Source organism: Nycticebus coucang, chromosome 20 (genome assembly GCF_027406575.1).
Source record: "Nycticebus coucang isolate mNycCou1 chromosome 20, mNycCou1.pri, whole genome shotgun sequence".
Taxonomy (NCBI): domain Eukaryota; kingdom Metazoa; phylum Chordata; class Mammalia; order Primates; family Lorisidae; genus Nycticebus; species Nycticebus coucang.
The window spans coordinates 28,483,729-28,499,758 of NC_069799.1; the positions used below are offsets into that span (position 1 = coordinate 28,483,729).

A 16,030-nucleotide genomic window follows, 5' to 3' on the forward strand; every position below is an offset into this window, starting at 1 on the left:
GTGCTGTGTAGACTCAGGAGGAGCCACCCAGCAAATAGATCAGTCTGGGAAGGTTGATGCCTCTTTCTCCACCTTGCACCTCTGTTACACCCAATCACTGATAGCCCCACAGTTGGCTGACCCAGTTGCCCGAAGTGATCAGATACTCCAGGGTTTTGCACCTGCCTGAATCACAAGGAAATCTATTTCTGCTCAGCCAGGCCATTGCGCTCTGCCTCTATCTAGCAGGGGGAGGTGAGGCCTGACAACCTTGGGCGCTTGATGGAGGCTGGGGGTGTTCACTCAGTTCTAGCCCTGCCCCTGATTGATGTTACTGACAGAACAGAACAGAACAACTTTGCGGGAATTTGTTTCTGTCCCTGCTAAATTCCCCTGTAGAAGAGAAGCTATTTTGAGTTCCCAAAGCCTGCGCCTCATGCCCTGTCTTCGCTCCTGCAGATTTGTATTTGGTTACCTGTCAGTGCTAACATCCTGTCTTCCTTTGTCTATGGGCGGACAATCCCCTGTGGGCCTGGTGCATCTTAGGCTCAGTAAAGCTATCCTCTGGGTCAGCCCCACCCTGGAACTTCCCGAGTCTACAAGTGAGTTTCTAGTCCCTGCGCTCCACACAGTTCGGTATCGCCTCAGGTAAACCCTTTACTCATGGGGCCTGCATTTCCATCCCAGATTAGTTCCATGGTGGTTGTCACCTGAGTAGATGCCCGGCCTCCTCTGGTTGCCCAGGGAGACAGGAGGTGTGGCTTCAGAATACCCGGGAGTGGGCTCTATTATTGCTAAAAGACAGCTGCTGCTCTGCACCTCAGTGTGGTTCCCTTTCAGTCGACTGTCCACTCCTCACTCCAGTGCCCCAGAATCAGCATTGACCAGCTGCAGTTTAGGCACCATCCACACCCCTCAGGAAATCACCCAAGAAACTTTACTCCTGGGAACAGGCCTCCAGACCTCAGTGTGAGAGTGGAGGGGAGTGCTGGGAGCTCAGAGTTGCAAGCAGAGAATATATCTAGTTTTATACAGTTTTATGCCTGGCATGAGAATGCCATGGCACCCTAGTAAGAGAGGTAGGACCAGTTTTTAGAGGGTCTCTCCTGTGGAGTGTAGTGGGAGGAACTTTGAACTCTGCTCGTTTGTTTGTGGGGCACTCCGAGCCATTCTCATGGGGGAGGGGACACCCATTCACTTGGTGATGTATTCTGTACCTTTTGTTTATATCCTTGGGGTCACAGCTCACCTCAGTGGGGTTGATGTTTGTTCTTCAACCTTCTCTCTTGGTGCAGCTAAAATGCACCGGGTTACTTCCTAAATTTCTGTCTTTCACTCTCCTTCTGGATGGGAGCCTCTGTGGAATCCTAGTTCAGTCAGCCATCTTGTCCAAAAGTAGTACTTTTAAAAAGAAAAACAATTTTTATGAAAAAGTCATAGTTCATCTTATATGGAATCAGAAAAAAAGCTTGAATAACCAAGACATTACTCAGAAATAAAAACAAACATTATCAGACTTAAAATTATACTGTAAATCGATAGTTATCAAGACAGCATGGTACTGACACAAAAATAGAGAGGTAGATGTATGGAACAGAGTAGAGAACCAAGAGATGAACCTAGCTACTTATCATCATTTGATCTTTGATAAGCCTATCAAAAACATTAACTGGAAGAAAGATTCCCTATTTAACAAATGGTGCTAGATGAATTGGCTCCTGACATTTAGAAGACTAAAACTGGACTCCCACCTTTCACCATTAACAAAAATTGATTCTCACTGGATAAAAAAATTTAAACTTAAGACACAAAACTATAAAGTTACTTGGAGAGAGTTCAGGGAAAGCACTTGAAGAAATTGGCCAGGGAGGATATTTTATGAGGATACCGCCCTCCATGGCAATTGAAGCAGCGCCAAAAATATATTACTGAGTCTGAAAAGTTTTTTTGCTTCCAGAGACAAGGAAAATATCCATATCCCATATATTAATATGTAACTCAACATTCAATCAACTTGCAAATTATCCTAACCTGGCATTGGAAGAAGGGTGTTCTCCTAGCGAACAGTTTCACCACTGGCTGCCTAGAAAGAAAGACAGACTCTTGGGCGGTGCCTGTGGCTCAAAGGCAGGGCACCGGCCCATATGCCAGAGGTGGCAGGTTCAAAAACTCTGAAAAAAGAAAAGAAAGAAAGACGGGCTCTTAACCAGAACCCATAAACCCTGGACTCTGAAAACATACAAAATGCGGCATTCAAGAAATCTTTTTCTCATGACTGCCAGAGACCACATTCAGAACACCATGGTAATCAGGTCAGGCTGTTGTTTCTAAAAATGTCATGTTGAAGAGTGAGAGAATGATGAGCCTAGAAGTCAAACTCATCATGACAACAGAGCGCACACACTCATGTTGCACATCTCTACTCAAAATGACATGTTTTTCTTATTAAACTCACAAAAAAGGCACCTATCCCGAAGACATGGTGGAATCAAAGGCAAAACAGTTGGAAACAATCAAAACATGCCAAGAAAACCTTAACTGTCAGAAGGGCAGGAAAAATAATGTAATTGTAGGTGTGTTTACCCTACAGGTGATCCAGATACAATTAGGAAGCTAGAAACCATGAAATGAACTCAGATGTCACAACACACAGCACTGACCTAGTGAAAGAAAAGAAAGGTTACACAAGAACCACATACAGTGAAATAAAGAAAGAAAGATGTGTTTTCTGAGAGATTTAGCAGCAGGCTTGTGTGGAGCTTTGCCTGAGTGACAGTTTCCCAACCAGTCAGAGAATCTTCAATCACTCTGACCGGCAGGAGCCAGCCAAAACTCTTTGGTCTATCACTGAAGCTTTACCACACCACCTTCCACACCCAATACTCTTGTTTTTTATATTTGTTTTTATATTTTTTATTCCATTCTACATTTCGCTTTCCTTCTGCAGCTCTATTATCAAAAAGGAATTTATTAGAAAGATATAAGAGATAATCACTAATTAAGAAGTAGCACATATATGGAAAAACAAATAACCAGTTATTTGAAAAATTAACCATGCATCTGGAAATTAGAACTTAACTATGTCTAAACACCTGGATCCTGCTGAGGATAGAAATTATTCAAGCATTAGTGGATACTAATGTTATATCTATTTCCCACTTCTCAGATGAATAGTAAAAAGTAGAGATCTTTTTTTTTTTTTTGCAGTTTTTGGCCAGGGCTGGGTTTGAACCTACCACCTTTGGCATATGGGGCTGGTGCCCTACTCCTTTGAGCTACAGGCACCGCCCAAAGTACAGATCATTTTGGTGGAAACAAGAAGGTCACTGTTACTCAACTGAAACATAGGTGCCTCCTTCATATGAGTTTTTCGATTTCTGTCAATCATTAGAAAATTGTGAATGATGTGTTACACACCATTGTCTTGAAACTGTCCTATCTTTGATGTAACATGATAATGAAAGTTTTGTTAAAATAACTAAGATGTCAATACTCAAAATGTTCAAAACCCACTATATAAATAGCCACTTAAGCTAAGCTGGCTTATCCTTGGAAAGCATTAGTCTACACACATTGGAAATGTTTCATTTTCCCTATCTTTTGTATACTTAAAAAAGTTGTTTTCTGGCTATCATACTATTTCTGTTATAAATCACTGTGTGACTTGAACACAGATTTCATACTATTTCAATTGAATTGTATTGCTGATAAATAGTAGGTGTTGGCTGGGCATAGTGGCTCACACCTGTAAGGCTAGCACTCTGGAATACTAAGGTGGCAGGATCCTTTGATCTTAGGAGTTCAAGAGCAGCCTGAGCAACAGTGAGACCCCACCTCTACGAATAATAGAAAAAATTAGCCAGGTGTTATGGTGGGCTTCTGAAGTTCCAGCCACTTGGGAGGCTGAGGCAGGAGGATCATTTGAACCTAGGATTTGAAAATGCGATGACCTACACCTAACCAGACATTGTGGTGGGTCCCACCTACTTAGGAAGCTGAGGTAAGAGAAACTCTTGAGCCCAAGAATTAGAGGTTAATGTGAGCTATGGTGACACTATGGCAATCAACCCCCTAGGTGGACAGGATAAGACTCTGTGTCAAAATAATAATAATAAACAGCTTTTTAAAAAGATAACTGCATGCATCAAATTAACTAGGCGAATGAGATACTTTCTGAAATGCTGAGTTCTTCTGTTGCAATTGTAAGCAGTCATTGTCCTGGGTGCTTTCTTAGAATTATTATAAAAATGTAATTCTGACAACTTCTCAGCAGTTGAAGGATACCTTCTTGAGCAGAATTTCAGTTATCTTTAACGAAATAATTTTTAGCCCTAAATAATTTTTCAATATAGTAGTAACAGATTCTTTCATGAGAGCAGGCAAATAATTTAATTTCACCTGCTATATAAAGCACTTATCCTTGGGGCAAAAATCATGGCCCACCTGTTTCCTTAGCTCTCTTCCAGGTTGTGTATTGTAGGATATCAGTGCAGGAATTCCTAAGGCACTGGCAGCTACCTGATCTAGAAGATTTCTTCAAATTCATGCTTTTTGAAATGTTCAAAGTTAAATTTCAGAAAACATTATGAATCTATAGGATTATTTCATTTGGGATTTTGGTACTTACAATGTCATGTATAAAATAGATGCTTTGTGCAGATATAGAATAGAGATCTGAAGAAATCCAAGACTCTTCAAATCAATATTCAAGTGATTTTACCCACATGTTTAAAGCACTATAAATGTTACTTTTCCATTCACTATGGTGTGTTCACAAAACAAAGGCAACAATAACTGTAGGAGACACCTGAAAAGAAAAAAACCTTGGTAATAAGGGAAGGGGGAAAGGATCGGTCTCTCATTAAAGAGGTCAAGAGCATGTACATCGTTGCTTGGCAGTCTCCACACCTGTGGTGTAAATAGCCATGGGATCACTTTTATAAATAGCCACAGGAGAAGCTAGTTGGGGCTCCTAGTAGGCTCCTAGTAAGACTGACTGCTGCACCTTTGAGGCACTCTGGCAGCTCTGACCTGACTGAGACAACTGGCTCCTCCTGATGGAGAGCCTTACTTGACTGAGACAATGGGCTCCCTGGCACTTATGGGAAGCCATACCCCAAGCAAGCTTGTACAGTGGTTCGTGTCCTGGCAGTTTCATGGGCCAGGCCTGCGATGTAGCATCCTGGCTCTGACAGTCAGCACACTTGATAGTTAAAAAACAATTACCTTTGCTTAAAAATGTCTTCATAAGTTATAAATTATTAATGAAAAATAAAAATGTTGATAAAGAACACCTTTGTGCATGTAAAAAATTGAAGTCAACATAATTAAATCTTCATTATTGGAATATAGGCTATATTTTAAAGCTTACTTCTAACAAACCAAATATAGATTTTAAATTACCATAGAGTTCATAGTTTAGAGATTTTGCAAGATGATTATAAAGATGAAAAGGCCAGTACATTATTTCCACTAATATAATTTACATGGAAATATTTTCCTTTGAATAATAATCCAGAAAAAGCTTAGAGTCCACAGTCTAACCCAACAAGACCCTACATGGATCTGTAAGTTAGACAATTTTAACCACAGAAAACATATAATGACTAATTTTAACTCTCTGATTTGTGAAATAGAAAAGGCAACACATAGCCTCTATTCTAACTGGACATTTACAACCACATGCTGTACTAATATTCCACACTTTTTTATCAGTGAACTGAAAATGCCGCCCTTTAGTTTGGCTTCTAACTTTCATCCCAGCAGCCCCATCTTTCACTTCATGGAAGCCTTTAGTTTGGCTTCTCACTTCATCCCACCAGTTCCATGGCAGTGCTGACAGCTCCAGGGCCATCATTTGAAGCTAGTAAAGAATAACTTGGGGAAAGGTGGCACCTGTGGCTCAAAGGAATAGGGCACTGGCCCTATATGCCAGAGGTGGCAGGTTCAAACACAGCCTCAGCCAATAACTGCAAAAAAAAAACAACAATACTAATAATTTGGGATTATGTTAGGACTTATAGATGGTAAAACTTGTGGACTCCTCCACCTGTTAAAAAGATAAATGGGCCACATATAAATAACAGGAACATTAAGCTCTGAAAACACCACCATATAAAACGAATTTTCTTTCAAACTCTTACCAAACTCTGTAAGTATTCTGAATTGTAACCAGTTGAACTGCATTAGGGTCTAAAATCAGTTTGGAAGAACATATGCAATTGTGAAGCTGGCCAGGAGGAGGAGCCCTAAGATCAGCTGAATCACAAGGAACCCAGGCAAACATCAGAATCATGCTGTAAGCAGTAATTTAATTCTTGCAGTGCTGCTTTTATTTATGGACCAATCTATTGCAACAAACACTTATATCATTATTAAAATGATTTGCTTCAATAAATATTAAGAACTTTTCCATAGGATGAGCATGTGTATTCCTGGCACTCTGGGAGGTGAATTGCCTGAGCTCAGAAGCAAGAGCAAGACGCTATCTCTACTAAAATTAGAAAAACTAGCTGGGCATTATAGCAGGCACCTGTAGTTCCAGCTGCTCAGGAAACTGAGGCGAAGAGGATCAGTTAAGCCCTGGAATTTGAGGTTACCATGGGCTCTGACACTACGTGGCACTGAACTGAAGGTGACAAATTCACACTCTGTCTCAAAACAAAACATCCTCCATAAAGCCATCTTTAATGTGAATACCATTCAGAAGATAAGACAGTAAAGGTCAATTTGAGGGATTTATCTTCTATGTTTAATATTTATTTCATTTATTAACCCCTCTCCTCTATGCCTCAACACAACCTATAGTGACTGTAATGTATAGGGCCTCCCTCAGCATCCCTGGCCCTCATGGGCTCCCTTTATCTCTCCTACAGATAGGCAGAAACACACATTGAGTGTGGAGGTTTTTGTCATATTGAAGATTAACCCAAAATCTCAACAAGGCAAAAAATGGGTAAGAGGTGGAAAAACCTCTCTCCATCTGTAACTTCTCCTTAAACACTGGACCCACTATGAAATCATTTCACCTGCATAAAAAATGATTCGCTGACACGAGGGAAGCCCAGTCAACACAGATGCCTTTAAACAAACTGCAGCTCTTGGAGGGCAGGGGCTGTGTATGACCTACCACACTGGACTTAGGAGGCATTAAGCACTTTGCATCCATGTTTCAAAAGACACCTCTCAAACCACACCCTCCTCTGCCTGCTTCAAATCTTAATTCCTTCCCCAGATTTTCTTTTATACAACATGTTACTCCCATCTTTACATCCATTTGCTTGAGCCATGAAACTGGACATTTTCCAGGACCCTCCTCCTTCACCCCTCATCACCAGCAAGTCGGACATGGTCCTTTTATATATTTCTAAACGTGGGCCGTTCTTTCTTCCCCTTATTCTGCCACTTCACCTTTTCAGATTTTCCCAGCCCTTCATACTTTCCAGAGGGTTTTAAAAAACATTTAACAAGATTTGAATAATGTTCCCTTGCAAAGTACATGGCTATGATTAACTCTTTGACTTATGATTGATTATGATTTCTAAGCACCTATCACTCATACTCAGGAATGATTACAAAGGGAAAAGCTATGACCTAAAAATGGTTTCCAAGTGCAATGATATTAAAATTCGCATGAATATCAAAAGTTATAAAATGAGGTTGACCAAATGCTGACTTGGCATGCTTTTAGGCCCTTCTTTTCAATTTGCAGTTTTCGTTCTCTATGTGGGGGTCTGTAAGGTCTCCTTCCCTCATACTCTTAGCCCTGCCACCTCTGCTTTCTGGAATGCTTTAGTAACTCCTGCCCTTCTTGTGGCTGCCTCCTTCTCGTCCTTCAAGTCTCAATTAACTTGGTTCTTCCTCCATAAGCCTTCCTTTACATGTGATTCTGTCTAAGCAGAACCCATGCTAATCATACTTTCCATATTCAGAATATCATTCCTCATAAATACCCTCTTGGCCATCGTGTATCTTGGAGGTTTGTTCTCTTCAATGACTGACTTGCTTCCTTTTTGGTGTGATTTCCTCATCTCGGAGGAGTGCCCCTGTGCACAAATAGCTGATCTAGATTGATTTTTATTTTGGTATTTGATATTTGGATAGAACATTGTCTTATTTTAATTTGCCAGAGTTTAAAGTGAGGATTTATATACCTAAATTATAAATTATTCCAGCATAATTTAAAACAAACAGGAAAAAGTATATACAGCACATGTAAATGACAGGAAAAGGTACATTAATTAGAATTGGTGAAGAAAATGAAGCTCACTACCACTTTGCTTTGGGGAGGGAAAAATACATAAGCCCCAACCCAAGTTCACTGGGTTTCTGGTCATATACTGCCATCAATGGCTTTCTATTTTTTACAACAACACAATCATCCTCTTGATGAATGACAGTGTCCCAAACACGAAAGGAAAAGATATGCACAATTGTGCCACATTTGATGGTTTTCCTTGCAAAAATTACTATTTTCAGGTACAGATCTCCTACAATCCTGTGCTAACTGCCCTACAAGATGATGAACTTTTTTGAGCACAGTTTATAGACCTAAAAGAAAATGTACCTTGATTACCTGTGGCTCAGTTAGTAGGGCGCAGGCCTCATTTACCAATGGTGGTGGCTTCAAACCCGGCCCCCAGCAAACTGCAGCAAAAATAGCCGGGCATTCTGGTGGACACCTGTGGTCTCAGCTACTAGGGAGGCTGAGGCAAGAGAATCTTCTAAGCCCGAGAGCTGGACGTTCCTGTGAGCTGTAACGCCAGGCACTCTACCAAGGGCAACCAAGTGAGGCTCTGTCTCTTAAAAAAAAAAAAAAAAAAAAAAAAAAAAAGAAAGAGAAAGAAAGTACACCTGATGACTGCTCCTTTTAAACACTAAAATTTGCAATATAAGACTTATAGACTCTTATAGTTTCAAAAAAATAAGAGCTAGTGTTCAGAAAGAACAATGATTGCCTTCAGGGCATTCAACAACAAGGACTGTGTTCATTCAGCACTTGTATAAACTCTGTGACAAGGAGTAAGGCTTATGAAATACTTACATTGGCTGGCATATTTTTGTCTTTATTTTCATAACGTGCTAAGAGATGTTCTGACAGCTATACTGAACTAATAATTCACTGAATTTAAATGCCTACTTTTGGAATTGTGGATATTTTCTTGAAGCACTGTTCATGGTTCCCTTGCATAGTTTTTGTGTGACTTCATAAAACTGTATGGAAGATTCACCAGAGTCAAGATTTAATAACAAATAATACCAAAATACTCACAAACAAGTGCTATGAAACATCTCTGCATGCACACCTGCATCAAGCTTTTTTGTAGGAAAAGTAGACCAAGGCCAATATGTAGCACTACTTCACTAGCGAGAGAACATCTTTTAACTGTCAGCATTATCTGGACAGTATTACCTAATTATTGTATAACTTAATAAAGTTAATTTTTCTGAAAAATGTCAAACAAAAATCCAAAAGATTTCTTCTGATAAACAGTATTAAAATAAATCTTTCAAAATAATTTTACTATATATGTATATATATACACACACATATATATGTACCTGTAATATAGGTTCCTAATGATAAATAGAATAAAATTAAAAGTAAATTAAAATTAAAATTTCAAAATAATTTTACTACACACACACGTATATAGAAGAGAGATTCTAACAAGCAAATATTTGGAAATCTATACCCATAATATTTTTCAAGTTCAAGACTTAACTTTCTTTACTTTTGGGTCTAGCAAAACTTTTAAATGCCTTATATTTCTTCAGGTGAAAGGGGAATTAATTCTGCAGTCAGATCATGTCCTAAATGACTAAACTTTTCTCTGGAAAATTCAGGTTTTTTCCATGGAAGCCTCATGGACTTTGTAAGCTAATTGTTGCAAGAGGTCAGCTGAATCTATTTCTGAATCTCCCTTAGGAGGAGAATGTATCCAGTCTGCACACTGAATCATCTACACATTGAATAAGAAAAAAGTATATTTTGTAAATCCTGTGTAATGTCAGGTAAACATAAGAATGGCCTTCAGTAAACCCTGGTGACTTTAAATTTCAAATACATCATTGATTGTTTTCAAATTAAGCTGATGAAGTATTGATTCTCTTTTTTAATTTTCTTTTTATTAAATCATAGCTGTGCACACTAATGGGATCATGGGGCACCAGGCACTGATTTAACACTGAAGAAAGCCAAGCAAAGGTCCATCACTGGGAATGATTTTGAATTTGTGGTATATTAGACAAGGTATTAGGATTTGAAATTAGTAGAAACATTGTTATTACAATGTTATTTACTCAGTGTTGATGTTGAACAAATCTCTAACATCATCCTTTTCTATTGGTAGCATTTAAATGTAATGAGGGCTAGTTCAAGAAATTATAAAAGCCCATTCAGGTCCACTGCTTGAGGATGACAATTCCTGAGTAGGTCTTCCCATCATGTCTTTATTTACTTTTATCTGCTTGACAAGGGCTGAGACTAGACAACCTACCCAGACTGAAAAAGCCTGGGGAAGTGAAATCAGAGATACAACAGTTTGAAACTCAGGTGTTTCCTACATTGTTAACTTCCAGGAACTAGGAAAGTTCTGTTTTCCCTTTGGTGGCTCCCCTTTCTAACAATCCAAAGGCCACAGCTGTTTTGCTTCTATAGATGACATGAGGATTATGGTCCTGCAGGGAGATGAGCTCACATCATCTCTTCTTATAATCAGATCTTTAGGAACAACAATGTACATGCACAGAATAATTCCAAGACTCATCTTGGTGAGTGTCTGTTTCTCTGCTCTGTTAACACTGTGAGCTCAAAACTGAGGGGAGGAGGAGGTGGGAAAAAGCAGGAATTTTTTCAGTAAAATGTTCAACTTCTTTGCTCAGAATTTCAGTCTTAAATTGTACCTCATCACAAGTAAAGAAAATAGATGTTCCCTGACATGAAAATATAAATTTTATGAGTTGTGCTAGAGCACAAATTTATAGTTTTGTGCAAAAATATTTATGACTTCTAATGTATTGCATTTTATTTATCTTCTATTAATCTTTTTGTTCACTCAAATTCATGTATATGAAATCTCATCTCAAAAAAATCTGTAGATTTTAATCATATTTTTGCTTCTTAATTTGGAAGATACTTTAAATATTTCAACAGTTTAGAGACTGTTTAAACTCATAGTATCACAAAACATGACATATTCTTACTATTATATAATAATTATTTTAATAGGTGGCCATAAAGATTACTTTGTTTATTCCATTTTGGTAATTATTTTTAAAGTGAATTTTTTTGTGTTTCCCACAGATATATTTGAAAATACTGTTTTCTTATTTCTATTAATTCTTTTTCAAGAAAATAATTAACTAGCTGAATGTGAGCTAAAATGTTCAGCATTAATTTAAATATTTTGTTGTACATTCAGTTTTAGTATTTTAGGTTTTTAAAGTAAACTAAAATTTGTAATACTGGTTTTAATATTAGTGTGATTAGTGTGTGTGGAATTTCTATATTACCAAGAGAATAATACTTTGTAATATTTGAAAAAAGTAGCATACCATTAAAAAAATTCTCCAAGATTAGTATCTTTAATTTTTTCTTCAAAAGTCCCAAATTTTATTTTTTAATTGAAAGATATATTTATAACCAGCCTGAGCAAGAGTGAGATCCCGTCTCTAAAAATAGATGGGCATTGTGGCAGGTGCCTGCAGTCCTGGCTACTGAGGAGGCAGAAGCAAGAGAATCACCCGAGCCCAAGAAGTTGAGGATGCTGTGAGCTGTGACACGATGGCATTTTACTGAGGGCGACAAAGTGAGAGTCTGTCTCAAAAAAAAAAATATATATATATATTTATAAAAACTACAAGAAAATTTTAATTTTTTTGCTGAACCTTTACAACTAAATTTGTGTTAACATTGTCTGAATTTAGTAATAATAGAGGTTTTAGTATCTATGTACCTTTAATATAGAATACATAGACGGTTGGAAACATGATATTGCTATAAAGAAAATGAGGACAGTGATTGCTCACTTCTATCCACAATGAAATCAACACCTCAAATGTTTACTCATAAAAACTTCTATTTATATTTTTAAACATTACTGAATTTTAAGTTTGTATTAAATTATAGTAACATTATGTATTTCATAAATCAAGTAGAGTAAGGTCAGGTAATTCAGGGACCCAGTGAACCTGATCGGGACACCTGGAGCACAGAGGACACTTTCTCCACTTCCCTCAAACTTTATTATTTTACCCAATTGCTATGACCCTCATCTTCCAAACAGAGTGATGCACTGGGATGCCTGTCATTACCTCCTCAGAATTTAGATTGATGCTTTCCTAGTGTTCTCCTGATTCTGATGGTCAACAGAACACATTTTCACAGATCAATATTAGAATTTTCCAAAATTTATACCGTATGATTTGTAATCAAGCTCCTGCTTTTTTCTCATTTTTGTCTATGACATGTGCAGTGACACTTCTGCTACTCATACTTTTTCTCTGAAGTCCTCACAATTACATGTGTGAGATTGTGGATAGTCTTGTCAACAGCTTTGTGCTGCCTACACTCAGTTAAATCACGAAAAATGGTAAATACACTGCAGTCCCTCACTGCTACTGGATGCTACCATAGTTCCATGGCATTTGTGCTTTTCATAATGATCCTTTCATTGATTTATTCTTGGTGGGTAAGGGGTTCACTTTCCTGAATTTTCCAGGTGATTTATTTTTGTTGGCACCAATGGTACTAAATCAACCAAATCACTCTCATCTTCTCACTGAAATTGTCAAAATCATTTTATATCATTAATGACCTATCATAACCATAATGCTGCTAATAATATAGTGAAATTTATGATGAAAATGACACTTTCGGTTAATAAAATAAAACATTGGAGATATTCATCTTGTACAGTTTTTTGTCAAATGAGTGCTAAGATCACCACACGTGATCACAAAGTGAAACTATAATTTATCAGAAATAAAATAACACTACTCTAAAAATCATATATCATGGAAAAGACTGGGAAAGAGGCCTTTCCAAATTATTTTCTTCAAAGAACATATTACTTACAGGCAAAATAACCCCTCGGTTTGTTTTAATGGCTTTTTCATTTCACTGTACTCCTTTTCTTTTCTTTGAAAGTCTCATCTAAGCCCACAGATTTTTACATGATCATTTTCACTGGTTATTTTAATATTGATATTTCTCCCACCCTTATGCGTGATTATGCAGGAACATTGGGCTTACAATATTCAAAATAGTCCAAGGTGACAGCCAGAATAAAGAGAATGGATTGATCTGCATTATCTGTCCCATGTTCTTTTTAATCTGTCTTCTGAGAGTGCTCAGGGGCTTCACCTTCAGCATTAGCAACCCCATTGGTAAAGCATTATGCCACAATAAACTTTAGTATTCCCAGCACATATCTTCTATGTGCAGAATTTTTGCAAAGGGACTGGGGCTTGGGCCACGGAACACGTGTCTCTAAAGGTTTTGTTGTACTGTAGTTTAACACAGATTCACTCAACCTCTTTAAAAAGCAGCTAGCGAAAACTGGGAGAAGGAACATGCAGGTCAACTTGTCACTCTTCACAGTGAGAGCTCAGATGGTGCTTTCTGATTTCTTAAATTTTTAATGTTTAAGATAGAACTCAATTCTTTTTGGTATTTGATCCACCTATCAGTTATCTCTCTGGTTTTTCCTCTATATCATTTCTCACAGGTGGGCACCATATTATTGAAACTCCAGTGATTCTTTCATAGTGGATTTGCCAGACTCATCAAATAATAATAATACAAGATACAAAATTTATTGGAAATTTTAATTAAACAACAAAGGACATTGGGTGCATATGTATGTTATTAACAACTAGAAATTGTTGCATTCTGAGGATTGAGAAAAATTAAATTTCTAAAACAGAAATAAAGGAAACAAAATTTTTGTTTACATTGTTATCTGGGGTATTGTTTATTATAACTTTTCACCTTTTATAAATAATAAAATATATTCCTTTACATTAATCATAGCTCTGGGCGGTGCCTGTGGCTCAAGGAGTAGGGCACTGGCTCCATATACTGGAGGTGGCGGGTTCAAAGCAAGCCCTGTCCAAAAAAAAAAACAAAATTTAATCATGTGCTTGTTTTATATACAATTTGGAATGCCCACATCAAACTGGTATTAACATAGCCTTCATCTCACTTTCTTAATTATTGTGTTAAGACGTTTATACTCTACATGTAATAGACTTGACATGTATCCTTGCAAAATGCACCATAGGTGTGGTCCCAGACATTACCCTCCCTCCACTATCCACCCTTCCCTTCTCCCATTCCTCTTCCCCCTTTCATCTTGGGCTGTAGTTGTGTTATATCTTTCTTATGGGAGTGTGGGTGATTATTTGTTTCATGGAATATTGTGCAGCCTTATAAAATATATTCTTGAAGTACCATATGTTTTGAGGATTCAGGTGAAAGATTTATCATGTTGAATTCAAATGACTCCAACAATTTTTATTGTTAAAAAAAATTTAAAGGTGAGGTTAGAATTGGGAAATAGTTGTTTTTAAGACCTGTCCTGTTTTATACTCAGATCAGAATTACAATGGATTTCAACCACTATCTTACAACAAATTTATAAGTAGTGTAGCTTGAATACACAAAATAAAATACTGTGAGGTAATTCGGTGGAGCTTTTAAGTAGCAAAATTATTTTGGCTTTCTGTAATTTGGTGAATTATTTTATTCTTCCGTCATCACTCTGCATTTGTATGTAATGCTAAATCATGAATACAGGCAACACAAACTCATTTTCTAATATTTTTATACATAACCACCTAGTTTCGATTGGATGGTGGAAGGCTATTTTAACCTGGTTAAGAGCTCCCAGGTTTTATTATTTGATTTTTTTTTAAAGTAATTCATAACCTCTTTCAATATGTCATTTCTCTCAACAGATCATCTCTTAATAGATACTTCCGAAACCAGGCGATAAGTAATTCTCACACTGAGTGCTCAGCCCTTACATTCCCAAGACTGCCTTGCTTGTGTTAACTCCATCAACTCCATTGCTAAAGCATTATGCCACAATAAACTTCAGTATTCCCAGCACATATCTGCTATGTGCAGTTTTTTTGCAAAGGGACTGGAGCTTGGGCCACCGGACACGTGTCTCTGAAGGTTTTGTTGTACTGTAGTTTAACACAGATTCACTCAACCTCTTTAAAAAGCAGCTAGCGAAACCTGGGAGAAGGAACGTGCAGGTCAAATCAATTAACGCCGCAGAGGCAGGGCAGGAACGCAGATTTTGCAAATTTATTGAGTTGCCTTAGAATACACTCGTCACGTCAGGGATAAAATGAAGCTGACCCACTGTTGAAAAGAGAAACATGAGCAGAATAATAGGAAAAGGAACAAACATACACAAGATTGATCTTCCTGACACTGGCTGTAATGGCCAGGCCGTCATTAAGGACAGACGACTTCTGTGGCTGTGACCTCTGCCACCGCACTGGTTCTTGAAGGTCTCATTCTGTGCTGGGAAACATCCTCACAGCCACGAGCGTCAACTTGCTGCTTTCCCCTTTCAGCCCAATGACCGCAAGGTCACTTGTGCTGAAGTGTTTAAAGGAGGAGCCCGATGTCCCCCGCGGGTATGGGATGACAGCCCCGCCCCCAATGTTTTATACTGGGGCACACGTTTGGGCAGCCGGGAACCCTACTGCTTCCTGCCTCTTAGCCATAAGTTCCTGCCAAAACTTCTGGCAGCCCTTTAACACAGCGCCAGTGCTGGGTGAGCCTTGTCTGCTCTACCCGCTATTTCTGGGCTGGGTTTGGTGTCGGGACACCAGCTCTGTCTGGAACTTCCTGTCCTGAAGGTCCTCAGCGCTCTCAAGCTAGCGCTGCGGGTGGCTGCTGTGGGGCGCTGCCCCAGGCCTCTGGGCCCAACGGGCTGCGGGTCGGCCTCTGGAGGAGCTGTCTGACAGTGGCACGACAGCTCTGCGGACCTTCTTCGAGCGCCAGGCAGGGTCTGAAGCTTGAGGTTGT

General features: G+C 38.5%; 1 pseudogene; it reads left to right on the forward strand.

Annotated features, from left to right (window-relative positions):
• Nucleotides 1-15,759, forward strand: part of LOC128572535 (RNA-binding E3 ubiquitin-protein ligase MEX3C-like) — a 42,758-nt pseudogene extending 26,999 nt beyond the window's left edge.
• Nucleotides 15,760-16,030: the final 271 nt, after the last annotated feature.